Source organism: Bicyclus anynana, chromosome 9 (genome assembly GCF_947172395.1).
Source record: "Bicyclus anynana chromosome 9, ilBicAnyn1.1, whole genome shotgun sequence".
In the NCBI taxonomy this organism is placed as follows: Eukaryota; Metazoa; Arthropoda; class Insecta; order Lepidoptera; family Nymphalidae; genus Bicyclus; species Bicyclus anynana.
This window is the reverse complement of record NC_069091.1, coordinates 16,142,041-16,157,641: the sequence shown is the minus strand read 5'-3', so window position 1 is coordinate 16,157,641 and position 15,601 is coordinate 16,142,041.

Genomic DNA, 15,601 nt, shown 5'->3' with positions numbered 1-15,601 from the left:
GGGCTCTTTCATCAGCACTCTATTAGCTTTACAATGTAATTTTCACTACCTACAAGTTTGAAGCGCTTTATTATTTACTGCCTGGAACCTTTCAGACAATAACGACGTAATTATTGTGAAATCTTGTCTTTAATACAGCAATTAAAAAAGTATTATATGAGAAATTACAGTAAATTGTAATTTAGTAAGCCTACTATAACGGTCTATTACAGGGCCAGGCCTAGCTCCTTATAGGAGAAGGAATATGGAGCTTTGACCCACCACGCTGCTACACTGCAGGTTGATAGGCTTAGGGTAATTACTTAGTGATAATAACCGGGACTTTAGCTCTCCGATACACGGGGGTGTAAACTACCCAACTTCCCAACTTCGAGTTAAGAGATTTTTACTGAAAATTTCATGATAGAAAATAAAAATAATTGCTTATAATACAGAAACATTTTGCAAGTTGTGATAGAAATAATGCGATAGAAATAAATAGTGAGTTTTTAATAAATATTCGTAAGCCTAGCCTTATTGGCAAAGATTTTTTCATACATTATTAAATACGCATGTTTAGTTAGAAATAACGTAGTAAAGAGTTACTAGTTTTATAAATACATACACCCCAAAAAAAATTAAGCGTTTTTCATGTTCCAATAGAGTCACTTTTCTCCAATGTGTTCATATCATAATACTCATATGCAAAATCAACTTTATCGCATAGGTTTTTCTCGGTTGCCGCCACAGCCGAATTCCTGCATGCCTGCCCGGCATAAATCCGAGTCCGAATGGGTCTAGACTCCAGGCATTACGTGTGTCGCGGCCAGATTAGCTTTTTTGACTTAACTCTTTTATTGTAATGGAACATGAAATTTTCATATTTTCAGAATAATACGCGGTTTCATGTTTGTACGTGTTTAATGTGCAGAGTGTTCCTAGATTTATGTTTTTCCTTTTTTATTACAATTTTTAACCGACTTCCAAAAAGGAGGAGGTTCTACGTTCGGCTGTATGTATGTTTTTTTTATGTATGTCCAGCGATAATTTCGTCATTTATGGTCCGATTTTGAAAATTCTTTTTTGTTTCAAAGGGTTTTAATTCCAGGGTGGTCCCATTTTTTTCATGTCAGGATCTGATGATGGCATCCTGGAGAAATTGAGGGGAACTTTCAAAAATTGTAGAGACGGCTAGTGCGTTTGTTAGTGTTTCCATAAGATATTTTAAATCTCTACAATTTTATGAAGGTCTGGAATTGATCTGATGATGGAGCCGAAACACTGACGATGGAACTCGTCAACGATTTACAGCAGTTACCTTTTGTTTGGGCTTGATTAATTTGTTTTGATGAGAACTTTCCATAGATGGTTTGTGATGGTCTGGTGTGAATCCTGTGTCATGTTTTAATTAAAGCCGTTTCTGAAAGAAATTTTGTAATTTAAACGACTTGAATTGAAACATCACTGGCTTGGCACCGCCTTCAAACTGATCAGAAAGTAGCACATAGGTAAGAAGTTATTTCTTGATTTTTAGTTTAGGTTAATTTTTGAGTTGGAAGTCGGTTGAATTTTCTTTATTAAAATTTTTATTAAATGTGTTTTTGTACACTTGCATATAATGAGGAATCGGAATGTTGTTTAGGTCCTCAATACGTCGAAAGTTATACGGTTCAATTTACTCAACTAACGAGCTAGTAAAGAGCTCATCGGCAAAGGGGCCGGACTCATCAAAGAGAGGTGGTGGTTCGATCCCCGCCCTGCTGGATTATTGTCGTACCCACTCCTGATACAGTCTTTCCCGATTAGTTTGAGGGGAAAATTGGTCATATCCAAAAAAGATGTGGTAAATATTCTTTAAAAGAATTGTGTTTCATCCCCATCCGTGGATTTTTGTACCCACTCCTAGCACAGGCTGTGCTACGATTAATTGGAGGAGACAGTATTAATGTTTCGAATTGTATTACTGCACCACACTCTCTTTCATATAATCTTATCAGGCTATCACAAACTGACATCTGAGTACCGTGGTAGGTCTGGCTATGTAGTAGGCCATTTTAAATACGAGTTTAATGTCCATCATTCACCACAATTTCACCTGATGCTAAGTGATGATGCAATCTGAGATGGAAGCGGGCTAACTTGTTAGGTGTAGGATGATTATTCACACCCCTTTCGGTTATTACACATCATACCGGAATGCTAAATTGCTTGGCGCTACGATAGGGTGAAACTAGCCACGGCCAAAGCCTCCCACCAGCCAAACCTGAATTAATTAAGAAAACATCAACCAGGACCTCCGTCTTGTAAGTCCACCACACATACCACCGAGCCACGGAGGCCGTCGAGATTTACTACTGATTGGAAGTTTATGTTGAGTGCATTAAGCGCGTAGTCACAATTTCAACGTCCAACAGAACTAGGCACGCGTAGTCAGTGTAATCATCCGCAGATCAGAACTAACGCCAGAGTAAAGATATATATATATGAACAGACCGACGGTACGTTTTTAGATTAGCGAGCGAAGCGCCGCTGCGGTGGTGTCACGTGAAATCGTATAGCGTGTCACCGAAGGGAATACTCACACTATAACGCATATTAGCGTTGTATGATCATGTTTTATAATACGAACTTAGTTTCGAATTAGTTTATATCTCTCTTTATATATATTATGGTGTTAGAGAGAGAAAAAGTAACATGGTTACAGAGTTGAACTAGTATATATATAGTTGGCGATGAAACAGACACCAGTTAAAGTGTTAAAAAAACTGTAAAATAAATGCAAAATACATTGACGCGTGTAGCGGATACGTCTGAACCACTTTCCTTTTAATAATATTCATATTTCAGAGCTAACTCTGGACATAGATTCCAACCACGGTCACGATATAGGACTGATATCATTTAGCTCACTAACTTTATCCGTTGCAAATTAACAGAGTGTCTACCTTGGTGCTAACTTAAAAAAAATAGTATAAATCTTGAATGTTTCATTTATTCCAAACCCGTTACAAGCGATGATATTTGACAATGCAAACAGTGCAAACACTGCATTTGATTTATTGTTCGACGTACCAAAAGTGTTAGCGTGATTTATTTTAGATTTTTATTGTATAATTTTAGCGCGAAAATGTAATAAATCATAGTTCATTTTAATATAAAAAAATCTAAAACGCAAATGTAAATAATCTTTATATAAATAGCTCGTTGGGTCACTGGTTAGCCTATTTGGTTTCGGACCACGAGTCCTGGGTCGAGTCATGGATCATCTACTTTTCTTTTTTCGAAGTTGGGAAATTGGTAGTGATACACCCCCGTGCCTCGAATGTCTCGGACACTGTTTCATCAGCATCTGTTCATTAGCATCTGTTAGTTGACGTTAATTTAACATTATCACCTTAATCCCGCTAACCTACAATAGAACAGCGTGGTGGATATAAGCTCTATGTCTCGTTTGATATAACGTTTAACACAATAATAAGTACATAAAAACGAAAGTAGAATGATTTTACACCAGAAATCAAAAATTATCGCGAGTTCTTTTTAATTTAAATCCACGCGAATTTAACGGTTACCTAGAATAGTTAAGACAAACGGTGGACGAGCGAGTATGTGTATGTAGTCCCTTATTACGACTGGTAGGCGGTGTCAGGTAAGTCTAGGCAGGCGACAGTACATGCGAACAAATTACATACAGTTTTGCCGGTTCGCACGTGCCGTGTTTACGGATCAACCCCACGAACAGATAGGGGTGATGTATGGGTATTGGGTCGCTCGTGCTCTATATTATTATGGGGTCGGGTGGTTTCATAATAATAGGGGAATTGAGTAAATTTTTTTAAAAATATTTTACTACTTCCTTCTTTTCATATTTTTTATATATGACCAATATTCCCATCGCAACTAGTCGGGAAAGACTGTATTAGGAGTGGGTACGATAATTGACCAACGAGGCGGGGATCGAACCACCACACCACGGTGATAAATCCGACCGCTTTTACCGTTGAGCTATTGAGGCTTTTGTTGTTGGGAGTTGGGAAGTTGACGGTGTAACATTTTGTTGTTGCCAAGTAATTATAATAAGGCTATTATTTATCATAGACATCTGATAGTGATCATTAATACTGTCAAACTTAATGTTCCTAAGCTCGCCAATCCACATTGGAGGAGTGTGGTGAGTCCAAATTCCATATCCCCTCTCTTACAAGGAGGCCTTTCACTTTAACGTTTTTGCACCATTGTTCCTAAAGACCTCCGGGCTAAGTAGTAATATTCACCCTTACATTGTACAGGTACTCCTTAGACGTGTACGAAAAAGTACTTCTTCGATATTGAATCTTACAACTAAAATAATATAGATGTCCTTCCAGCTTCCATTTTCTTTACCACGTGAATATTTTCATGTAAAAATATTGTTCTCTCCAAAAATAGTTATTCTTAAAATGTTTGAATGTTTGAAATAATGAAATCAAGTGTAAATAATTGTAGAATAATTTACAAACCGGAATTAAGAAAAAAAGTTAGGTACCCGAAAATTCAAGTCAAGGATGTATAATATTATATAAGATATAAGACAACATATGCAATGAAGTTTTGTACAACTTAAAGTTGATATACAATTAAAAAAGTGTTACGATTTCGAATAATAATAATTTGCCGCTATAAATTCCAAGTGAAGCTTTACCAGATGTTTTACCAGTAGCGCCATCTATGAGTTACAGCAGTTATCAGTTGGTTCCCGACTGGCCACCCGTAGCCTCTGTCGGGGCGACATCTATTAAATTTCCTGTAACTACGTCACAGGCTCCAGCCGCCCAGTCTGTCCGCCCTAGCTTGTTTCAGGGATCGCACATAGATGGCGTTGAATTAATGAATTTGTCTTATTATATTTATGTTTAAAAATAATATTAGTTATAATATGTCTGTTTCTTTTGGTTTTATTTTATATTTGATCTCTTTAAAAATTGTTGCGGTGATAACTTAAATAAAAAGCTTATTGTCATGACTGTAAACGTCAATTTCTTCAAAGTGTACTATAATTATTGTAGATGGCTCTATTATCTAAGGGTATCTATGAGATGGCCTTAGTATTTTAGCAGACTTTCTGATATTTTTCCCACTTTCACCCCCAAAATTTTTAAACAGCTCAGCTTTTTAAACTTAAGTAACCTATATTACAAAAAAAAATCGAGAGCTATGGTGCTACAGACAGACTGACAAACAGACAGACAGACGCGTCAAACTAATAACACCACTCTTTTTGCGGGTGGGTTAAAAAGTACAGGCACTTGAGGCTTAATACCACTGGCGTGCATCCTAGTGTGACAGTCTGTTTGATATAGGTGATTTGTCTTTATCGTACCCTACGAAGTGGTGCTGTGTTTTATACGATGATTTACCACTTCACATCAAATAGACTTCACATCACATAAACAAGTCCCGTAGATGTGGCGCTAATGTCTAAATGGAGCTCATTGTCATTTGACAATGGCGGTCAATTTTAGTTCAGATTTTAGTCGCTGGACTTTTCGTGGCGCGGAGTCTAAGTGATCTATCTGTTTTAGTCAACCAATACCTACCTATCTACTATAAAAATCCTAAGTGAAAATCCATGGTCTAATAAATAATTAATACTTACTATAAAAAAAATTATGAGCAAACACTGTCTTTATATAGCATGTACCTACTCGTAGTTTCAAAGTGACAACCATCCCTTATAATAATTTTATATTACATAAAGATTAGTTACGTCCCTACAAAATCACCGCAAAAAGTGATCCGAATAATAGGATTGCCATAAAAGGCATAAATGGCCTTGGTAGTAGTAGGTACTACCACAAACAATTCCACCACAAAAAATAATTATTAGGTAAGTACCTACTTCTACCACAAATTATAATTATTTTATTAAGACAAGCCCTTCTCAAGATGATAATAGCTTAAGTTAGGTATTAAGTGATGTGCGAAAGAGATACAGTAAATATTGTCCAATAAACGATAGCCTCTCGTTGTTTACTTGTTGTTCAACTCGTAATGAGGACTCGCCGAATTGATTGGCGTAATTTATAAGCGGAAAGCGATTTCTCAATATTTGCAGTGAAAGAGCTCTTTGTGCTTAACTAGCGTAGCCGTGGTGCAGTGGTATTCGCGATGGATTTATATTTGACGGAGGTCCTGGGTTCGAGGTCTGACTGGTGGAAATCTTCAGCCGTGGCTAGCTACCACCCTACCGGCAAAACCGCCAAGCAGTTTAGCGTCGAAACCATAAGGGGTGTGGATTTTCATCCTACTCTTTACAAGTTAGCCCACTTCCATCTTAGATTGCATTAGCACTTACCATCAAGTGAGTTTGTAGTCAAGGGCTAACTTGTACAGAATAAAAAAAAAAATAAAAAAAGGACTTAACTCTGTCAGAAAAGTACTGCCACAGTTATTTCTATAGTTAACTATCATCGCTATGTTCTGATCATGTGTCTGATAGGTTTGTAGCTGGAGAAATTACAGGCATATGAGGCACTCGTATGCCTGTAATTTCTCCAGACCATAACTATATCTCAGACTAACAGAATCTTGCCCGCGTAGTTCCCATTCCCGTCGGAATACGGGGATAAATATAGCTTAAGTTACTCCCTGATAACGTAGCTTTCTATTGATGAAGGTATGTTTCAAAATTCAAATAGGTTCAGTAGTTTTGAGTTTATTTTTTACATAAAAAATACAAATGGTCCCGCAATGGTACATGGATATTCGGAATTATTTGAATTACTTTGTATGAAAAACACAAAAAGTTTTTATTTTTTAATAAAAAAAATATCAGTTATGCAGTTCAGCTCCTTTAAGTGGACTCGTGAACCTTGAAATTATGGGAAATACTCCTATTATAAGCTTTTTAAAAGTTAAAGTGAATGGATATATTCTAGGTTAGTGCGTGGTTCATCTTCGCTTGTTTTCATTTCACTCAATAAATTTTTTAAATAATATTTTTTATAAATTTCTTTTATTTTATAAATCTCGTCGCTTGTACCAACCTGCTTTGAAGCCCGCCGAATGCCGAGGCAATTGAAGTCACCTATAGCAACCCCCCCTGTATCTATGGTAACCCCCACTCGAGATCTTTATGAGATCTACCGCCATATTTTATAATGAATATAAATTGAATATCTCGCAACAAACTATGTATACTTGCGCTACGAATTATAGACTGGGAGCTTCTGGCAATATTTTAAAACAGATTCATCATCGTCTACATCATCACTTTTGTTTACCAAAGGCAAGCAAAGGAGGAAGTTGTCCTTCTTAAAGTAGAGGGGAGCAGAATTTTGAGCTTAGACTTTATTAAAAAAGTCATTAAGTTATACTGATTGTAATGTAGGTACAACACGGTGACTTTGTATAGCTTTTTATTTTCTTTACAAAAAGTAGAATATTTGCCATATCGTTTAAACATGACCCATATTCCAATTCCCCTCTAACTAGTCGGGAAAGACTGTATTGGAGTGAAAACGACAATAGACCAACAGGGCGGGTATCGAACCACCATCCATCGGTGATGAGTCCGACCACTCTTACCGTTGAGCTACTGTGACTCAAAAATAATATAGCTAAATTCATAGTTGAACTCTTCTAGGTAAACACATCATATCTTATCATAGACCACATTTACATTTTCCATCAGGTAAGACTGTGGTCTCATTATGCCAATGCCTATCTCGAAAATCAATGGAAATATAGATAAATAAAATAATGGATAATCGCCCTAAATTTACCACTAGCTTTTTGGCTATCTATACGAGCTCCATCGAACTATAAAACCGTTTTAATAAAGATAGGGTCGCACTAATTGCGAAGTTTGTTTCAGTGGATTATGAACAACATTAGTTGGTTACCGATTCAAACTATGCTATCGGTCTGGGAACCTTTTCATCTCTTTGATATGCGGTTTTAAAAGCCATTTACCGAATCCTTGGTCCAGTTTTGAGTTTTATTGAGTACGGCTTAATTACTATTGGGTTCATTGTAAATGGAAAAGGGTTTTATATTTGGTGTGTACTGTGTAACTTGTATTTTTATCAATTTGGTTTACTTGTCTGCGACTACCGTAACTTGCAAGTGAGTGCTACTTATCCTGCGTTCACTCGATTCATTAGTAGCCTACTTAAATTGTCACATAGTTCACAATCACAAGGTCCGGGCACCTTTATTATTTATATAGAATAGGGGGTTTTTAACATTGCCCCAATGCGAGTAGTCTTAGGCTGATTAAATTTGACTAAAACGATACAAAGCTGTAAAAGGTGCATTTAGAAATAAAGTGTATTATGGAACTTGGATAGACATAGTTAAATAAATAACATTTTAACTGGGTTTCATTATAGTTTACCATAAGCGATGAGTGCCCCTTTTTTATTCTTTACAAGTTAGCCCTTGACTATAATCTCACCTGATGGTAAGTCATGATGCAATCTAAGATGGAAGCCGGCTTACTTGGTAGAAGGATGATGAAAATCTACACCCCTATCGGTTTCTACACGACATCATACCGGAACGCTAAATCGCTTGGCGGTACGTCTTTGTCGGTAGGGTGGTAACTAGCCATGGCCGAAGCCTCCCACCAGCCAAAAATTACCCTAAAATTAATTCACAGCATAACAACAAATAAGATATAGTAGGTATAAAAAACGTTGCCTGTTTTACGTTTACGCTTCGTCATCCAAATTAACTACAGAGGATGAGCAGGAGGGTTATATTTACCGGGAGTCTCGAATTGCTAACTATAAAATAGGGAGAAAAATCGTCATCCGTAATAATAGAATGCGGAAAAATATGAAGGTGGGGTTACCGACCATCTATTCCGCTTCAGTTATTCGGGGAAGATCAACCAAAAATTTGAAAGCATAAAATTCAAATAAAGCCAGTTTTACATGAATTACGTCCGGAAAGCATTCGCGTATGAAGTAAAGAATGATATTGTATGCATTTTGCATGAGAGCGGTATTATCGGATATGGCAAAGAATTTGAATATTCCCAACGTGAAGTACTAAGATTCTCGATTGCAACTCGTTTGCAACTCGATTGAACGATTTGTTTCCACCGATTAATTTACTCAAAGCGAATCCGGCAATATTTGATCAATTTGTAAAAAAAAATTACATGTGGATCGCATATTATACGACCAAAAAATACATTTATTATACTTTACAAGCTTTTAGTAGCTGACAAAATGAATTTGTTTGTATATTTTGTAGATCTTACATCGTAGAGCTACAAGTACATTTTTAGTGGTCGTGGTTTCTTACAAATTACTACTTTATGAGCATGCATTTTAGTGCCATTATTAAACTGTAAAAAGTTTAATAATGGCACTAAACATTGTGTACTAGTTTAAAAATTACAGCGGCACTGGTTGATGTACTCCTTTTAAGGTTTTACAACTATATTAAAGTTTCTGCCTGAATGTCAAAGTCAAAGGAATGACATTTGCTATCGACAGATCACGTGATCAAGATCTGTCATTCCCATACACTTTTCTAGTTTTCGAAGCGTTTGTGATCGTAGAAAGAGAATCGAAGTGCCACTTGGCTACAGGCTCCGGATTCTTTCGCAATACTTTCTTAAATGAAGTCCAATAATGATTAAAACAAATAAACCAACGATATTGGTATGGGGGCAATGGGCATTGACACTATTTATATTAATCACTCCCCTTTTTACCCGACTGCGTCAGAAGGAGGGTAATGTTTTTCGAGCGCGTGTATGTGTGTATGTCCATTTCTTTGGCACGCGCAAACGGCTGGACGGATTTTTTCGGACGGAAAGAAGAAAGATCTTTTTGTTTGTTATTTTTTTTTGTAGCGTATAAGCTCAAAAACTGGTCTGTTTTTAATTTTTTCACTTACATAAAGCTAAGTTAAGAGCGACTAGAATTGGCTGTACTATTTTTATCTTTGTATTCACACGGTAACTGCTAGGATCTTTCTGGAACTTATATAAAAGGATAACTGACCGAATATTTCTACTACTATGTGTAGTACATAGTAGTAGAAAATACTTCAACTACTAAAATATGACACTTTTTATATTCCTTATATCCGTTGTAATCTTAATTAGGTAATATAAAAAAATGTGTGAGCGTTCTGTAATTTGTCACGAAAGGGTGTAAAACACGCTCATATTATTTAAAATAACAAAATAATTCAACTAATTTGCACTAAAAGCTTGCAAAAAGTGTAAAACCCTCGTTTAGATGCTAGCAAATGGTGTCATTAAGACGTCATAAATCATTTCAGCACGCTGCACGCTGTAATTTCCGAGAGTGGCCATAACCCGGCTCAATGGACAAGTTTCAGCGAACAACTGGGAACATAACGTCCTTTACATTTAAATCATTTTACTGTTCGTGCGGTACAGGCTCCAGCCACAGGCTCGCCGCTTTTTATGTCTGCGATGGTGTTTTAATGGCTAAATCGCGGGAGCACTTGCATACGAAATTTTATGCCATTTATCTTCTCTTGTAAGATATAATCAGAGCCTGGATTGCTCAACGGTAAGAGTGATTGGACCCATCCCCGAGGGGTAATTATTCGATTCCCGCCCCGTTGGTCTATTGTCGTACCCACTCATGATACAGTCTTACAAACTAGTTAAGGGGAATATTGGTCATATTTAAGAGATATGACAAATATTCTTTAAAGTAAGTGTATTGTAATGTCAGATTATTCTAATTACATAAATATCTTAAACGTGAAGTCTCAATAGCAACGGTGAAGGGGTCGGACTTAACATCGAGAGGTCGTCAAGTCAATAGTCAATAGTCAATACTTATTTATTTGATTTAAGTTAGTTTACAAGCACTTTCGAAACGTTAGGTATTAATATTATAAGATAATGGTGATAAAAATTAGTCGAGAACTTAAAATTAAAGTTACTAGGGTTCAGAAAAGAGCCCTCAACAAAATCAGCCAAGTTTCTACTTTCTTTAGTTTATCACCATTTAACAATAGGTATATAAGTAGCCAGTCATCTATACTAATATTATAAAGCTGAAGAGTTTGTTTTTTTGTTTGATTGATTGAACGCGCTAATCTCAGGAACTACTGGTCCGATTTGAAACATTCTTTCAATGTTAGATAGCCCAGATATATTATCCCTATATTGCCACAGGAACGGGAACCACGCTGGTGAAACCGCGCAGTGTTAGCTAGTGTATAATAACGTTAGTAGAATGTATACGTACATTCGAATAGAATACATACGTTAAGTAGAATGTAAAATTCATAGCCCGAACCAGGAATCGAACTCTGGACCTAATAATTTCATGCCATGCCATGCCATGCCATGACCAAAGAGGCAGATGTACGAGCATAACAAAATCTGTATTCGAGTAACAATGGTATCCCCGCACTAATATGTGTAGTCGAACGTATATTATGTAAACCAATATGTCATCTACTGGCGCGGGGCACAAAAGCATTCTTCACCATTATTCGTTCGGTAATATTCAGTGAAATTATTCAATAGCTTTTCTTTTTGCTTTACGTTCAAAAATCGAAATATTTTCGTTTTTTGTTCCCGAATTCCATAAAATTAATATAGAAATGAAATAAAAATGCAGCTACACGAGGTTTTAATACCTGTGACCTATCTCGGACCAAGGCGCGTTTGGAATCCTTGTAGCTTTAATTACCACCGTATATGTAAAAACCCATATTCGGCTTATTGTTTTCTCCTCTCAGAATGAGTGGGGTTAGGCTATAGTCCACCACGCTGACCCAATGCGGATTGGCAGACTTCACACACGCAGTGAATTGAGGAAATTCTCATGTATGCAAGTTTCCTAACGATGTTTTTCCTTCACCGTTTGAGACACGTGAGCCGATTTATTAAAACTGAAAAGCCAAGGTGCATAGCATACCCCGGACCGGATTCAAACCTTTTTTTTTTGTTCTCTACAAGTTAGCTCATGACTACAATCTCACCTGATGGTAAGTGATGATGCAATCTAAGATGGAAGCGGACTAACTTGTGAGGAGTAGGATGAAACCACACTCTCTCGGTTTCTATACGACATCGTACCGGAACGCTAAATCGCTTGGTGGTACGTCTTTGTCGGTAGGGTGGTAACTAGCCACGGCCGAAGCCTCCCACCAGCTAGAATGGACCAATTAAGAAAACCTCAATCGGACCAGCCGGGGATCGAACCCAGGACCTCCGTCTTGTAAATCCACCGCGCATACCACTGCGCCACGGAGGCCGTCAAACCTACGCCCTCCGTATCGAAGGAGGAGGTCATATCACGTCTCTTACCACCAGTACGTCTTAACAAATCCATCTTAGTCTATCGTGTCTCTTTATCTTATATCATCTATCATCAGGTGTGGCCACAGTCACGTGTTATTTGATGAATAATTTATATTCGTCGTCGTCGTCATCAACCCATATTCGGCTCACTGCTGAGCTCGAGTCTCCTCTCAGAATGAGAGGGATTAGGCCAATAGTCCACCACGCTGGCCCAATGCGGATTGGCAGACTTCACACACGCAGAGAATTAAGATAATTCTCTGTTATGCAGGTTTCCTCACGATGTTTTCCTTCACCGATTGATACACGTGATATTTAATTTCTTAAAATGCACACAACTGAAAAGTTGGAGGTGCATGCCCCGGACCGGATTCGAACCCACACCCTCCGGAATCGGAGGCAGAGGTCCTATCCACTGGGCTATCGCGGCTCAATTTATATACACTATAATAATACAGTGAAACCCGGTCAAGCGTGAAACGTTATTGGTAATCGACAAGACGTATTTTGTAACACACTTGGCGGAATCTTAATTTATCTTAGATACTTAAAAGTTGGCCGGGGCCGCCCCGGAAGGAAAGTTTGTCAATATTTGAGGGACCGATGAAGGAGATATTGTAGTACAGGAGCTGGCGGCTAATTATTATAAGCGTGCGTAATAAACATTACGATTGGAAGTTTTGCAAAAAAATAAATCTGTGTACCTTAAACAAACGAATCTTAACATCTAAAGCCTTATCACACAATTATACCTACTTATTTATTACAGTATATTCATTACTAAGTTCATCTTTGACAAAACTCGCTATTAGTTTCAGATCACTTTTCTCTCAGGTACCTAGTGTTTGGAAGTGTGTTTAAAAAATCTTGTCCATTTGCGTTTCAACGTCAGAGACAATTTAACTATTACTAAACTTTTATATTTGTGTATATTGACCACAGAACAGACGGCGCTAAAAGCTAACGCTTTTATTTGACCAACCTACTACTTAACATTATCATAAATATTTGTACTTCGTAATATCATAATCCTAATCATCATCATCACTATATGTAAAGATTATATAAAAGATGATACCTTCTTCAATATAGGTGCGTAATTTAGCCTCAGAGTATTAGACAGAACATTATTGCATCTAGGAAGTGCTGTCACTGCTGGATATAGGCTGGATATAGCTAGTACTTTCAAACACCACGGCCTTGAGCTGCATATCAAAGTCAAAGTCAAACTAACATACTTCCAACGACTGCCTCTGATGATGTTGATTGAGTTAGGTCGATGAATCTGATGATGTTGATACAATATATTCATTATATTTCCCACCTGCTCCTGGTATATATTTGAGGGAGCGATGAAGGAGATACGAATGTTCTGGAGGGAGAGAAAATATTAATGGAGTTGGTGGGAACTTTGCTCTGAGAATATTATTATAGTAACGAGCCGGATTTTTTAGCATGTCCGTGTTGTAATAAAATTGTAATTTTAGGTCGGTGAATAATTTTTTTTTTTATTTTTTATTTTTTTTTTATTATTTTGAGGAGCAGTGATAGCCTAGTGGATATGACCTCTGCCTCCGATTCCGGAGGGTGTGGGTTCGAATCCGGTCCGGGGCATGCACCTCCAACTTTTCAGTTGTGTGCATTTTAAGAAATTAAATATCACGTGTCTCAATCGGTGAAGGAAAACATCGTGAGGAAACCTACCATACCATACCAGAGAATTATCTTCATTCTCTGCGTGTGTGAAGTCTGCCAATCCGCATTGGGCCAGCGTGGTAGACTATTGGCCTAACCCCTCTCATTCTGAGAGGAGACTCGAGCTCAGCAGTGAGCTGAATATGGGTTGATGACGAATAAATTTTTAGATCGCTATCTACTACCAGAATGGCATGGTGGATATAAACTGAATAACTGTGTATGCAAGAAGCTTGTAATTGTGTATGCCTTTTTGGCGCAGAAAAGACATAGCCTGGTCTTCAAAATAGAGGTCCTGAGTACGATTTCTGTCTAGGGTCAATTTAGGATTTTACATCTTCTAAATTGGCTCAAATCTAGTTTGGTAGCGATTTTTCTTTGCCGCTTTCATATTCATTCTCACTATTGAAACTGAAATTAAAAAAAAAAAATAAACTTTAAACTGTATTACATTGTACGAGTATATTCTTATATTTCATAGAAGCATACTAATGTTAAAACTCGCCTTGATATGCTTAGTCAAAGAGACCAAAACCGATAATTATCTTCTTCGCCAGACTCATATTCTTCTTTCTTGTGCCCACATCAATTTTAACTTTGAGACTTACTGAGCTATCGGTGACTTTGATTCTTTGTCAATATAGGTCATAATAAAAAAAGTAATATACCGAACTCCCCCGCGCAACGGGAAGCCTAAAAATGCCAACTCCATTAAAATCTATTCGAAACAACCTACAGCGGGAGCAGGAAGCCTTGCTCAAAGGAAGGGAAATTGCCTATCGCGCGCCGTCGCAATCACAACGGTGCGTAGCAATCTAACTTCACTGCGGACGGTAGCGTTCGCTTTAATGAGATATTTCTCCAATTGGGAGATACGGACTTGTATATTAAACAAATAACAAATTAGCCGACTTGTTTTAATAGATATTGTTTGAATGCTGTAATATATCAGAGTCCTATTTTTAATGATCCAGTGCAGGGCCAAAACGAAATGCCGCTGCAATGCGAGTTACAAAAATGATTAACACTATCGATGACTACCAGCTGTTACCTAATTCACTATTTTGGTCTTTATTATCAACTTATTAAAGTGGACAACAAAGTGTCGTCTACATACTATATGATATACACCGTAACTACCGGATGTCATTTGTAATTTGTATCATAGTATGTGGATGACATTTTGTCAATTGATTTGTTTTTAATTTTGATGAGTTAGTAATAAAAACCATAATAGGAAATAGGCCAGCTGGTCTATTCACTATTTTGGTCTTTATTATTAACCTATTAAAATAAACATCAAATCATTTGACAGAATGTTATTTATCTACTGTGTGATATCCACGAGTAAGCATCGAATGACGTTTTTACATAGAATCTCAATTTTGTATAAGTTTAGTATACGTCAAATATAGTGAATTAGCCTGCTAATGTTAATTATCAATTCTAATGTCAAAACTAGATGACTTTTTTTTATTCTCTGCAAGTTAGCCCTTGACTACAATCTCACCTGATGGTAAGTAACGATGCGGGATAGAAGCGGGCTAACTTGTTAGGAGTTGGATAAAATCCACACTCCTTTTGTTTTCTACACGACATCGTATCGGAACGCTAAATCGCTAAGCGGTACGT